The 13,671-nt window shown below is 40.2% G+C and overlaps 1 pseudogene; it reads left to right on the forward strand.

The window, feature by feature from the left end:
* Positions 1 to 13,671, forward strand: part of LOC117354589 — an 80,504-nt pseudogene that overhangs the window by 37,451 nt on the left and 29,382 nt on the right.

The raw sequence follows: 13,671 nt of genomic DNA on the forward strand, positions 1-13,671 counted from the left end.
TCCTTCGAGTGACTTCCATTAACCACCACCCTCTGGCATCTGTCCGACAGCCAGTTTCTGACCCAGTTCACCACTTTGGATCCTAACTTCAGTCCTTCAAGTTTGTTCAACAGCCTCCTATGAGGAACTGAAACAAAGGCTTTGCTGAATTCCAAGTAAATTACGTCTAGCATATGTCCTCGATCCAGCTCTCTGGTCACCCAATCAAAAAATTCAATCAGGTTCGTTTGGCACGATTTACCTTTTGTAAAGCCATGTTGCCTCGGATCCTGTAACCTATTAGATTCAAGGAAGTGCACTATCCTTTCTTTCAGCAACACTTCCATTATTTTTCCAACAACTGAAGTGAGGCTCACTGGCCTGTAGTTTCCTGCTTCATCCCTGTGACCACTTTTATGAATAGGGACCACATCCGCTCTCCTCCAATCCCCAGGAATCACTCCTGTCTCCAGAGATTTGTTGAACAAGTCTTTAATAGGACTCGCCAGAACCTCTCTGAGCTCCCTTATTATCCTGGGATGGATCCCGTCTGGTCCCATCGCTTTGTCCACCTTCAGATTTTCAAGTTGCTCATAAACACCCTCCTCCGTGAACGGCGCAGAATCTACTCCATTTTCTCGTGTAACTTTGCTAGACAATCTCGGTCCTTCTCCTGGATTTTCTTCTGTGAACACAGAACAGAAGTATTTGTTTAGCACATTTGCTTTCTCCTCATCACTCTCCACATATTGGTTCCCAGCATCTTTTAGCCTAGCAATTCCATTTTTCATCTTCCTCCTTTCACTAATATATCTGAAAAAAATTTTGTCTCCCTTTTTTACATTATTAGCCATTTGTTCTTCCGCCTGTGCTTTCGCCAGACGTATCTCTCTCTTGGTTTCTTTAAGTTTCACCCTGTAGTCCTTTCTGCTCTCCTCTTCTTGGGTTTTTTTATATTTCACAAACTCTTTCGCCTTTATTTTCTCAGCCACTAGGTTGGAGAACCATATCGGCTTCCTTTTTCTCTTGTTTTTATTGATTTTCTTCACATAAAGGTCCATAGCCATTTTTATCGCTCCTTTCAGCTTAGACCACTGTCTTTCCACTTCTCTTATGTCCTCCCATCCTAATAGCTCTTTCTTCAGGTACTCTCCCATTGCATTAAAGTCCGTACATTTGAAATCTAGGACTTTAAGTATCGTGTGGCCTCTCTCCACTTTAGCCGTTATATCAAACCAAACTGTTTGATGATCGCTACTTCCCAGGTGAGCACCCACTCGAACATTAGAAATATTCTCTCCATTTTTGAGGACTTGATCCAATATCACTTTTTCCCTTGTGGGTTTCGTCACCATTTGTCTGAGCAGAGCCTCTTGAAAGGCATCCACAATCTCCCTACTTCTGTCCGATTCTGCAGACAGAACATTCCAGTCCGCATCTGGCAGGTTGAAATCTCCCAACCTCCTCTTCCTCCTCTTTCCTCCTCTTTCCTTCCAAACTTTTGGATATCCTCAATCAGATCCTTATCAATTTGCTGCGATTGAGTCGGAGGTCTGTAGACTACACCCACATAGATAGAAGTTCCATCTTCTCTTTTCAGAGCAATCCATATTGCTTCTTCTTCTCCTCAGGTCCCTTGCATTTCGGTCGCTTGGATATTGATTTTTACATAGAGAGCTACTCCTCCACCTTTTTGACCATCTCTGTCCTTCATAAAAAGATTATATCCCGGTATGTTTGCATCCCATCCATGTGATTCACTGAACCATGTCTCTGTGATAGCGACAATATCTAGATCTGCCTCTAACATCAGGGCTTACAGATCATGAACTTTGTTGCTTAGACTGCGAGCATTTGTGGTCATCGCTTTCCAGCTATTTTTCAGCGATAACCTCCTTTTTCGTATGGAGTTTTGTTTCGTTTCACTTTCTGTTGCAATACTAAGAAATGAGTTGCTGATATTGCTTATGTTGCAGTCTTTACTACTATCACATCTTTTCTTTTGCAGGGAAGATCTCTATAATTGTCCTTCGTACATACACCACCCACACCTTCTAGTTTAAATGCCTAGAAAAATATTGTCTAAATTTCTCTGCAAGGTTTCTTTTTCATGCTGTAGTAATATGTAGCCCATCAGTGCAATATAGCTTCTTGTCCTTCCATGTATTTCCCCATCCTCCTATGTACCTGAAACCTTCTTGATGACACCAGGCTTTGAGCCATCTATTAAAGCCCTCTGTGGTTTTCACTCTTTGCTCTCCCTTTCCATATGCAGGCAGTATTTCAGAAAAAGCTAAAGTGTTTACAAAAGGTTTCTCGCCCTCACCAAGCTCCCGAAAAGCTTTCTGTGCTGCAAGTGTGGAGTTATTGGCCAGGTCATTTGTTCCCAGATGGATAACAACATCAGTGTTAAAATCCTTAGTTTCTTCCTTAATTATAGTCTGTATTTGCCTGGAACTCCTGGTAGCTGAGGATCCTGGAAGACATTTCACTATTTTGGTCTCCTCACCTTGTGTTCCAAGGTTAATGCCTCTGATGATGGAATCCCCAACAGTAATAGTTTTCTGTTTTGGGCTTTTTTATTTGTGCTTAGGGTGCGCTTTTTCTCTTGAGTTACCTTCATTGGTTCCAGTCCCACCTCCCTTCTGTTTTCTTGAGTATTGCAGTGTACTAGTGGAGCGAAGGAATTCTGTACAGGTAATATTTGTGAAGGTGGATGTTTCTGTGTTACATGTCGCAGTCTTCCTGAGCCTACTGTGACTCATTTATTCCTGGGCTGTTTTATTCTTTGAGGTAGAGGTAGTAAGCTGGTATGATTTTGTGGAGTGATGGAAGCTGCTTTAATTGTATTCAATTCCTGTTTAAGTTTGCAGAGCTCCTCCTTAATACTAGCAAGTTCAAGACAGATGGGGCAAGCCTTAAGCCTCCAAATAGTATGTCTTGGAATTAAAGCACCACAGTGATTGCATAGAATAAAGGTCATCTTGATTGGTTATGAAGTGACTTGATTTGAGTAGTCCTGATTATTTGGGTCTCTATATATGAAAAGTGGTTCCTGGGGTTGGTGGGACTATAAGTCTTACCCTTATTCCTATGAAGGGAAAGGGAAAGAGGAAATACGATTTAACAAAGGAAGGACAAGGGTTTATTTTTTGTGTTTTTTTGTTGGTTTTTTTTAAGTAAGAAACAGGGAGGAGAAGAGCAATTAAGCAGATATAATGCTGAAAACCAGTGAAAAGAGCAGAATATGAAATGTTGAGCAACTTAGCTTTTTGAAGTTCACAGGGCAGCCTTGTTCACAGCACTGTCCCAAAGATAATGCAGTTAACCTTAGAAGTAAATCAGAGCCCCTCCCTTCTCCACCTAATCAGCAGACACAATGGCTAAAAACTAGTAAGTCAGTAATACAGGCTCTATACCACCTAACACACAGTATTTTAAACAAAAATGCGGGTTCTATAACAAATCAGTGGCTACCCTAAAACACAGGATTTATAACAGGATTTTCTCTACTTTAGTCACCCTGAGCCACAGGCACCAGGATTTAATTAGAGTTAATAAAGTCTTACCCTTATTCCTAGAAGAGGAAATAAGATTTAACAGTGGAAAGAGAAGGGTTTATTTTTTTGTGCTTTTTTATTTTTTTTTTTAAAGTAAGAAACAGGGAGGAGAAGAGAAATTAAGCAGATATAATACTAAAAACCAGTGAAAAGAGCAGAATATCACACCACATTTGGCCAGGACAGTAACAATACTCTATATTGGAACACCGTTTTAAGTCACTCAAAGAAGATTCAATCAGAAGACATCATCTGCCTTGAAACAGAAGGAATTGAAATACTGCTCTATGATTGGATGCGATGCCATCCTCAGGGACTGCTCTCCAGCCTCAGAGATGGGACAATTGCTATGCATCATGGGTCCAGCTTTCAAGCCAGACACATCTATAAAGTCAGACACATGTCCGCCCTCTCTCTCTTTTGCTGTTCCTTGGATCACAGGCCTAGATCAAGTTGCAACATTTCTCTCTCTCTGCAACCTTGTGCTTAGCTCTTCAACTAGGCCATGCGGTCTTCTAAGGATTTTTTAACCAGTATTTGTGAGTAAATTTAATAATTTGACCTTAGGAAAATTTTGTCTAGTATAGCTTATTATCTTTGCTTAACGATCCTACTTGCAAGTGAGAGTTTTGATATTGGAGGGGGTAGATAGATCAGAAGAAAATTGAGAGTAGGAGAGCGTGTAATAGAGAATTGAAGAGTTTCTAATGGTGTATTGGAAGATAGATTAGTTGTTATAGATTGGAGGATAATTGAAGAATGGTAGATAACGGCTAAACCACCTCCTTTTTTATTTTGACGGGGTTGAAAAATAGCTTTGTAGTTAGGGGGGCAGGCTTGAGTTATGTAAGCTTCTTCTCCAGTAGTTAGCCAGATTTCAGTGAGACATAGTATTTGAAGATTGTGTTGTATAATGGTATCATGAATTAAATGGTATTTATTTTTTATAGAGCGTACGTTGATCACTATGCCCTTTACTAGACACTGACTCAATTAACATACTGATACATTCCCTAGTCATTTCCCACCTAGACTACTGCAACTCTCTTCTAAACGGTCTTCCTCAAAAAGAGCTCCGACGTCTTCAATTAATACAAAATTCTGCCATAAAACTAATATACAAAAAAGGAAAATTTGAACATGTTACTCCTTTACTCAAAGAAGCCCACTGGCTTCCTATCACTCACCGCATAACCTACAAAATCATTCTACTCGCATTTAAAATTAAACATTCCCATCAACCACTATTCCTCGATAAACTACTAATTCCACAATGTTCCCCTCGCACACTAAGATCTACTGACCAAAAACTCCTTTTCATTCCTTCTCTCAAAGATTTCTACTACACCCGAAAAACTAACTTTGCAGTAACCGCTCCTACACTATGGAACTCTCTTCCACAATACCTTCGGGACGAACAAAATCTAATTAATTTCAAGACTGGCTTAAAGACCTTCTTATTCCAAGACGCTTATGACCGTCCCTAGATCCCCTTCTCTCTTTTTTACTTCGCCTTTTTAATGTAAGTAAGTAATCACTCCAACAATGCTACCACACCCCACTTGTTCAATCCTTCCCCCACCCTTTCCTATCTTAACTAATTTATGTAACTTCTCCCTTCCTTCCCCTCTTATCCTCACTTTCCAGTTAGTCTAGTTAATGTCATTTTCGTTCACTTCATTATATTTAAATTATTATTTACTTTTATTATATTCTGTAAACCGGCCAGATATTCATTTGATGGTCGGGATATTAAAAAACTAATAAACTTGGAAACTTGGAAACTTTACTTGCTTGATTTTAATGTTTTATCATTAATTCTGCTCTAAAAGAAATAAAGTTTCAGTTTGCTTATAAAAATGTTCTCAGTCTTAGTTCTTGATATTACAGAGCTAAGTTTTAATCAAGTGAGCTATATTTCTCTCTCTTTGAGAGTGATATAGCTTCTTGGTGGGGTTCCATCCATTTAATAATAATTTTGTGACAACTCCATCTGAGTTAATGCTCTTTTAGTCTGGACTCTTTTTAACCTGCTTTCCATCACAAATGGCGACAACCCCTCTATTCCAACAGCCTCAAAACTAGCTAACTATTTTAAAACAATGATTCAATCCACACAAGACCACCAACTCCACTAGACCCACTGCAACAAAACTACCTATGGAAATACCAACATATCTGGGAATGCGTTCCAGAATGTGGATGCCAATTTGAATTGTTTGGAAAATAGATTATTTGGGATTGAAACTCAGAGTAATACATTGCAAGCTGTTTCACTATCCGCAGTAAAGGATTCTACGTCATTGCATTTAAAAATGGAGCTGTTAGAAAATATGCAACGGGGGAAGAATCTCCACTTGGTTAATTTCCCAGTAACTCAAATGTTACTACCGGAAATGTTATTAAGAAAATATTTCAAAGAAATACTGGGATTACCCAATGCGGATAGTTTTCCAATTAATAATTGCTATCATATTCCCCAGAAGAAAAAGGTTACTTCTCAAGATGTGGACCATCTGGTAACAGATGACATTAATCTGACAGAATTTTTGGAAGATTCACAAGATGTTATACAGACTCGGTCCACTCTGATTCTAACATGTTTTAGTGAGACAGATAAAATCTTGTTAATGAAACTTTACTTTAAAAATAGACTAACCAAGTTCTGTGGGGATTTGGTTAGTATGTTTCCTGATGTTTCAAGAGCTACGCAGTTTAGAAGGAAAGAATTTCTTAAATTAAGATCTAGAGTAATGGCACTTGAGGCTTCATTTTATTTGAAATTTCCATGTAAATGTTTAGTTAAGCTACAGGACACTGAGTTCATTTTTTGGGATCCCATTCAATTGCAACAATTCTTGGTAGCTTGCGAACAGAAATGAATTTTCTTTTCTTTTCTTTCCTTTTCATTGATCAATGAGAATTAGGTTAGGAATGTCTAATGTCCTGATTTAGTTGGGAAGGATTTGGGTTTGGAGCCCAACTCATTTCCTTGATTTTCTTTTTAATCTAGTTGATAAACAGCAATTTGTTCCCCTATAGTGGGCTTATAAAGGATTGTTTTTATTATTATTTGTTGTATTGAATTTGTATGTAAACCTTTTTTTTCCTTTATATCTTTATGATATTGTAAATGAATTAAATTCCAATAAAAAAAAACAAAACAAAAACCAACAGATCTGGGAATGCGTTTGAAGAGATTAAATTCAAAAACACAAAACGGCTTTGCCTAAAATACCCCAGTTGTCCTAAAAAGGACAGTTATGTTCCATATGCATCATTAAATAATCAAGTTTTACATTTTGACTTGAAGTGATTTAATGTTGATTCAAGAAGCAGTCGTGAAGTCACCTACATAAGCAGCTCCTCACTGGCCTTGACCATGGGAGCTACATGCGGGGTGGATGATGTTGTGTGGACCACTGAGACAAAAGAGTCTCCTGTAGGGGCTGTATATGTTCCCTGGCCCAGGGCACAACCTCCAGGGAAGGAGAAAAATGTTACCTGCATAGGAAAAAAATGTGGACCTGTGGGAAGGACAACTGCTTACCCAAGGTGCTTATATATACATTAAATAAGGATGGTGAAAGTGGAGAGCCTTGTGGAACCCTGCAAAAGGCTTTTCACGTTAGGAACTTCCTACGATCCTTTCTCACTTCATATATTCTCTTGCCTAAGAATTCTGTGAACCATTTCATTATTATTTCATACGCACCTAGCTCTTCCAATTTTAGATGTAATGTGGTCAACTGCACTGAAAGTGGCTGAGATATCAAACTGCAACAACGGCTTGCTTGCCTTTGCTTAGATAGGACTTTACCTTAGATGTTAATTCTAGGAGTAGGGATTCAGTGCTGTGCTTTGACCTGAAGCTATGTTGTGAGTTATGGAATCCATTAACAAGGTTTAGAAATTTAGGTAGTTGCGTATTGATGCAGAAGTCCACCATTTTAGCAAGCCACGGTATACCTCCTACCAGCCTAAAGTTTTCTATCATGGTTAGGTCCAGACCCATGGCTTTGGGTATGGAGGTCAGTGAGCTGGCCGATAAACGTTGGATAGATCCCTTTTGCCAGGGAGATCTTGACGAGGTCTGTCAGCCAAAACAAAAACTTGGCAGGTGCTCGATCCAGCATGCTAGCAGGACAGATATCAAAATGGCAATGGTTTTTTTTTTTTAGAGCCTTTTCAGTAAGCTAGAGGTCTCATTTGTTCTAATAGTGGAAAACTGTTTCTAGCACCTATCTGTAGGTATTCCTTCTCTCTCATCGACATGTACAGTACTCATCTCTATGCAATCTTCTAATGTATGGGTAAATGATTCCCTTTTGGTCCTGATCTTGCCCTGGAAATGGCTGGCTAGGCTGTCTTCATTAGGGTGTTGTGAGGAGGAGTCTGGTAATATCTCTAGTGGATATTAGAGTATTAAAGATCCTGAAAATAAATTTGGATGAGTTTCTTGACTGATTTAATCAAGCTACTATCAGTTTGTATTCTTTTATAGTTCTTCTCCAATTAACATAATGTTCTTCTTTTTTTTCCTCCAGGCCCACTCTATCTGTAGGGCTAATAGTCTGTGAACCAGGGATTATTTTTCTGTTTCACTTTTGTAAGTTTAGTTGGGGCTATCCTGTCTTGGACTGATGTAGTGAGATACGGCCAGGAGGTTATGGTCTGATCTTTATCATAATTCATGGGTTTTAGCTGGTCCATAACTTCATTTCAGAACATCTCTACTGATATCCTACTCCACAGTTCCCTTTATACCCCTTCTGTGGTTGCTTGCTATTACTTAAGATCAGGGCCTTAGTACAGACTGAACATGCATTAAAATAAATACAGGAAGCAAAAAAACAAAATGGAGAGGAGGCCTACTAAACACGAGATCAATGAACAAGAAGGGGATTCAGATTGCAGACCTAATAGAAGAACACAAACTGTACTTCCTAATGATAACAGAATTTTGGCTCACAGAGAACAATGGGGTCATCATAAGCGAAGCGTGCCTACCAGACTACTACATCATGCTCCAACATATAATAGGTAAGAGAAAAGGGAGTGTAGCAGTCGTACACAAATCAAACCTGGGATTCCAGCAAATGAAAACAATCCAATCAATAGGAGCAGAATGTTACTTCTTAGAGTAGGAAGCGCAAACACAATGGGCATAATGGTATTATACGTCATTCCTGACCTAGGCAGAGAAGTTTGGCAAAATTGAGTGAAACTCATCGCAGACGTCAACCTAAAATTCTCCTCTATCTGGGTATGCGGTGACTATAACCTTCTTGTAGACGACCCTGCACGCCAAAGAGCCCAACAGATAGTACAACTAGAACTACATCAAACAGTGAAGGAAATAAACCACACTAAAGGACACACTTTAGATGTACTGTTTGGCAGGGAGGAAGATATGGGGGACTGCAACCCCAGAGCTATAAAAGTGTTATGGACAGACCAACACTTAATACACTTCGGGATAGGACAACCAGAAAGTAGGAAATGATCAAAACCTCCGGAATGAGACTGAGAATTGGGAGAGGCTTCATAGACCGCACCAAATTCAAAAACAGACTGGAGATACACCTCAGAAATATAGAAACCAAAACCACAGACCATACAGAACGAGTGAGACTCTAGGACAAAGCATTGAACTGGTCCAGGGGTCTCAAAGTCCCTCCTTGAAGGTCACAAACCAGTCTGATTTTCAGGATTTCCCTAATGAATATGTATAAGATCTATGTGAATTCAATACTTTCAATGCATATTCATTGGGTAAATCTTGAAAACCTGACTGGATTGCGACCCTCAAGGAGGGACTTTTACACCCCTGGACTGGTCTGAGGTAGCCCCATTAAAAATACAAATATACAAATAAAAGATAGATTCACCCCCATTAGAAGAAACCATGAAACTAAAAAGAGAGAAAAGGAAAATCGAAAGAAAATGGAGGAAATCTAACGAGGATGAGGAATCTAGGAAAACCTGCTTTGAATAAACAAAATTTACATCAGGAAAATACGTAAACAAAAGAAAGAGTACCTATTAAACAAGATCCTCAAAGTCAGAAACTCCACAAAAACTCTATACCAGTGGTTCCCAATCCTGTCCTGAGGGACCACCAGCCAGTCAGGTTTTCAGGATATCTTTAATGAGAGAGCTATGCATACCAATCACTTCCATTATATGCAAATCTCTCTCATGGTAAAACACGTGAATCGTGTCAAGCTGTAAGAGAACATTGTTTGTGTGTGAACTGGACATCACTGAAGATCAACGGGATAAATGCAATTGAAGCAAATTATGAACATTTATGAGTGAGAACTTTGTATCCAAGCATTTTGTATGCTGGTTGTTGGATATTGGAGCAATTTGATTGCTGCTATACCTAGGTGATGGGTGAACATTTCATGAGATCTTTTTAGGGGAATATTTCTAGTAAATGCATGAACTGGGGGGCTCTAGATGTATGGTTTATGTTATATGAGGTATATTTAAGAGTATTTAATAAAATTATTTCATATTAAGTTAATAGTTAATGAATATTGTGAATTGAGTGATTAAATAGTTTTTTTTTAAATTGATGATTTATGCATATTCATTAGGGATATCCTGAAAACCCGACTGGCTGGTGGTCCCCCATGACAGGGTTTGGAACCACTGATCTATACCAAGTAATATATATTGTTTGCAAGGGAAAACCCAGAAAGAAATTGCTACCTAATGCTCCCTAACTAGTAAAAAATTTAGCAACTTCTTCACAGAGAAAATAAAGAAGATACACAGAGACAACATCCTAAATAACAACATATCAATAGACAAACATACAAGGGAAACAGGAGACACAATGGAAGAGTTATAATCAATCACAGAGTTACAGGTAAAGATATTAGTAAGAAGAGTGAAACCGGGCCCACCATCCAATACACCTGATGAGAGAGCTTGAAGGCCTGGGACTTGCCTACTTCACAGACCTTATCAATAAATCATTACATTCAGGAGAGGCCTCACTGAAATGGAAACTCTGTCATCAAGCCCATTCTGAAGAACAAAGAAAAAGACCTAGAAGATCTGTACAACTACAGACTGATAGCCAACCAAGCATGGGTATCTAAACTAAGAGACAAACTTGCCAAATATCAGACTTCTAGAAAACTCATCAAAGCTAGACCAAGCTCAATCACGGTTCAGGAGACTCCTGAGCATGGAAACAGTACTAGTAGCCAGGGGTCACCCTATAATGAGGCCAACTGAGGCGGTGGCCTCAGGCGGCACTGTTGAGAGAGTGGCATCTTGCTGCTGGCCAGACTACCTTGCTGGTCGGCTCTCTCTGTTGCTGCCCTTTCTGGCATCTAACCCTTTCACCTTTCTCCCCCAATCAGCATTTTACCCATCCCACATTTACCTTCAACTTCCTGTTTCTGTTGGGGCGGGCCACAGTGGAGAGAAGACACCGGGACCGGCACAGGGTAGCCATGTGACTCACTAGCACTGCCTGGCAACAATTTTTAGGACAAATTGAAGGTAGATGCCGGGGGTGGGGGAGGATGGGAGAAATGCAGATTAGGGGGAGATGAAGGGGAGCAGCAGCCTTTGTCCCACCCCTTTGTTGGATGCTTGGGTGGCAGATTGCCTTGAGCCACTCCTGCTAGTTTTGGTATAGGAGGCTGGTCCTCAAACATCAAGCTAAAGGAAATGTGCTGCTGGGATTCATGGACCTTTCGGCAGCATTCGACCTAGTCCAACACACACTGCTTAAATTAAGATGCGGAGAATTAGTCCTCAAAGGAAAAGTCATGGAATAGACGTAATTTGTCAGCTGCTAAATTTCAACAATGTTTAGGTTCACACAGAGTTCAGTTTGAATGCTCTCAATATGAACAGCATTCCAAATTTTTGTTTCGTATGTATATTTTACCTCATAGAGCTTTTCTGGCGACCTTGTGTCCTTCTGGTAATTGTCCTAAATGCACAGGTTCTGATGCCTCTCTTGGACATATGTTTTGGACCGAGCTCTCGATGAGCCCGCGGGGAGAGGGAAACCCTATGGATTTCTCACCACCAAAGGGGAGTGCTCAAGGCTTGAGAGGAGACACTGATACATTGAGCAGAGTTTGAGCTCCCCTTGGAGTCTGAAGGTGTTGTGGGCGGTGAATGGTCCCAATAGAATGCCAGGTCTGTGAAACAGGATCAGCAGCAGAATACTGGTGAGCACAGCATATCTCCAATGGTAAAACCTGCCCATGTCACTCTTTCCTTTTGGACAGCTATAATTTATTTTGTATGGCGCTCTTGGAACTGTGTTTGGCGTCTCCAGCCTTTTTATGCTGTTTGGTTATTATCAAGTGGCTCATCCCAGACCCAGTGGCTTACAAGATTTTCTCCATTGTATGATTCTTCTGGGGAAAAAAAAATGTATCCTGCAATGTTGGTTGGCACCAACTGCGCCTACCTTACCACAGTGGCATTCCCTGACGATTACACAAGCTTCATTCGAATGAAAAACAATTAAGGATATGGATTCCAAACTGGGACAGTGGTTCACCACTATATGGGAACCTTATTGGACTGGCTTGCAGTCACTTATTGAATGGCTGATTCTTTTCTATTTTCCTTAGAGTTTGCTACCATATATAATTGTTATCCATCTGGCAGAAACAGAGGGGGAGGGGAGTGGAGGGAAGTTGGGAATGAGGCAGGGAGCATTTTTCAAATATGGTGACCTGATACCTTTTCCACCTTTATTGTTATTGGTCTTGTATCGACCTATGTTCTTGATATCTTTGCAATATTGCTGACTATTGTTTTGCTTTGTCACTGGTCGAAAATGAATAAAGATGATTACAAAAAAACACAACACAGAGGACATCAATAGTTGGCTCAAAGCATGGTGCCATCAAGGCTTTGGGTACATAGGAGGATGGGGAAATTCATGGAAACAGGAAGTTCCATCAGAGGAGAAGTTTAGGTGCAGCTACGCGTGCAACTTGTGAAAAGGCTCAAGCCGCTTGGAGGGAGAAAACTGAAAATACCAGCGAAGGTGAGGGGAAGAGAGGGAATGAGAGATGCCCTGACAATAGGAAGCGATGCCCAGACTGCAGTGATCAGAAGAGAGGGAGCTGCTGGACCGCACAAAGGGTGCTGAAGGGAAGTTGAGAAAGAGGGGGAGGGGAGAGAGTTACAGACGTTGAAGAGAAATGGGGAGGAAAGGGTGGGGAGCAGATGCTGCATGGAAGTAGGTAGGAGAGAGGGGAAAGAAGAGGGGAGTAGAGGGGAGCAGATGCTGAAGGGAACTGGAGAGAAAGGGAGGCACAGACATTAGATGGAAATGTAGAGGAGAGACGGTGGGGAAAAATAAAAAAAGACACTTGTTGGATTGGGGGAGACATATACCAGATCTGAAGGGAAGAAAGTTGAAGAGAGATAGGGAAAATTATTGAAATACATGTAAAAGATATGTAAACCACTGAGATTTCTGTACGATTCAGCAGTATATCAAATTTGAATAAACATAAACATGCTAAAAAGCACCTGGGAGAGGGAGTGAGAGATGGAAGGGAGAGGCAGAGTTTCTGGTACAGCAGATGCCATATGGAAGAGGCAAAGAGAATGCAGACAGCGAATGGCAAGAAGAGGAGGAAAGCAGAAACCAGACAACAAAAGGTAGAAAAAAAAATTATTTTTATTTTTTTGCTTTAGGATAAAATAGTATTGTAGCTGTGTTGATTAACATTTATAAACAAAGCCCTGCCAACTCAAGATCTCCTCTAGTTCAGCAGTCAGAACTCTGATTGTACAGAATATTAAACTAAGCTAAGCCTTAAGTTTATATACCGCATTTTCTCCATAAAGATATTGTTTCTTTTTATACTTTAATAAAATAAGTTCAGTATGAAACTATTTGAGGATTGTGGGGATGGAATCAAATGGTTTACAGGGCCTGAGCTTGCACGGATGGAGATGGGAACAAATTTTCCGTCCCCTGACATTCTCTGTCTTCCTCTCCCTCCTTTAACTCCTCCTCTCCCTGCCCCAGAATTATTCTGACCAATAAGAGCCAGAATGAGATAAAACTCCTCCCCCCTCTCAGTGTTAGTGGGCGGATCCCTTTAACTACAACAGCTCTTTTCTG

This window comes from Geotrypetes seraphini, chromosome 2, assembly GCF_902459505.1.
Source record: "Geotrypetes seraphini chromosome 2, aGeoSer1.1, whole genome shotgun sequence".
Lineage (NCBI taxonomy): Eukaryota > Metazoa > Chordata > Amphibia > Gymnophiona > Dermophiidae > Geotrypetes > Geotrypetes seraphini.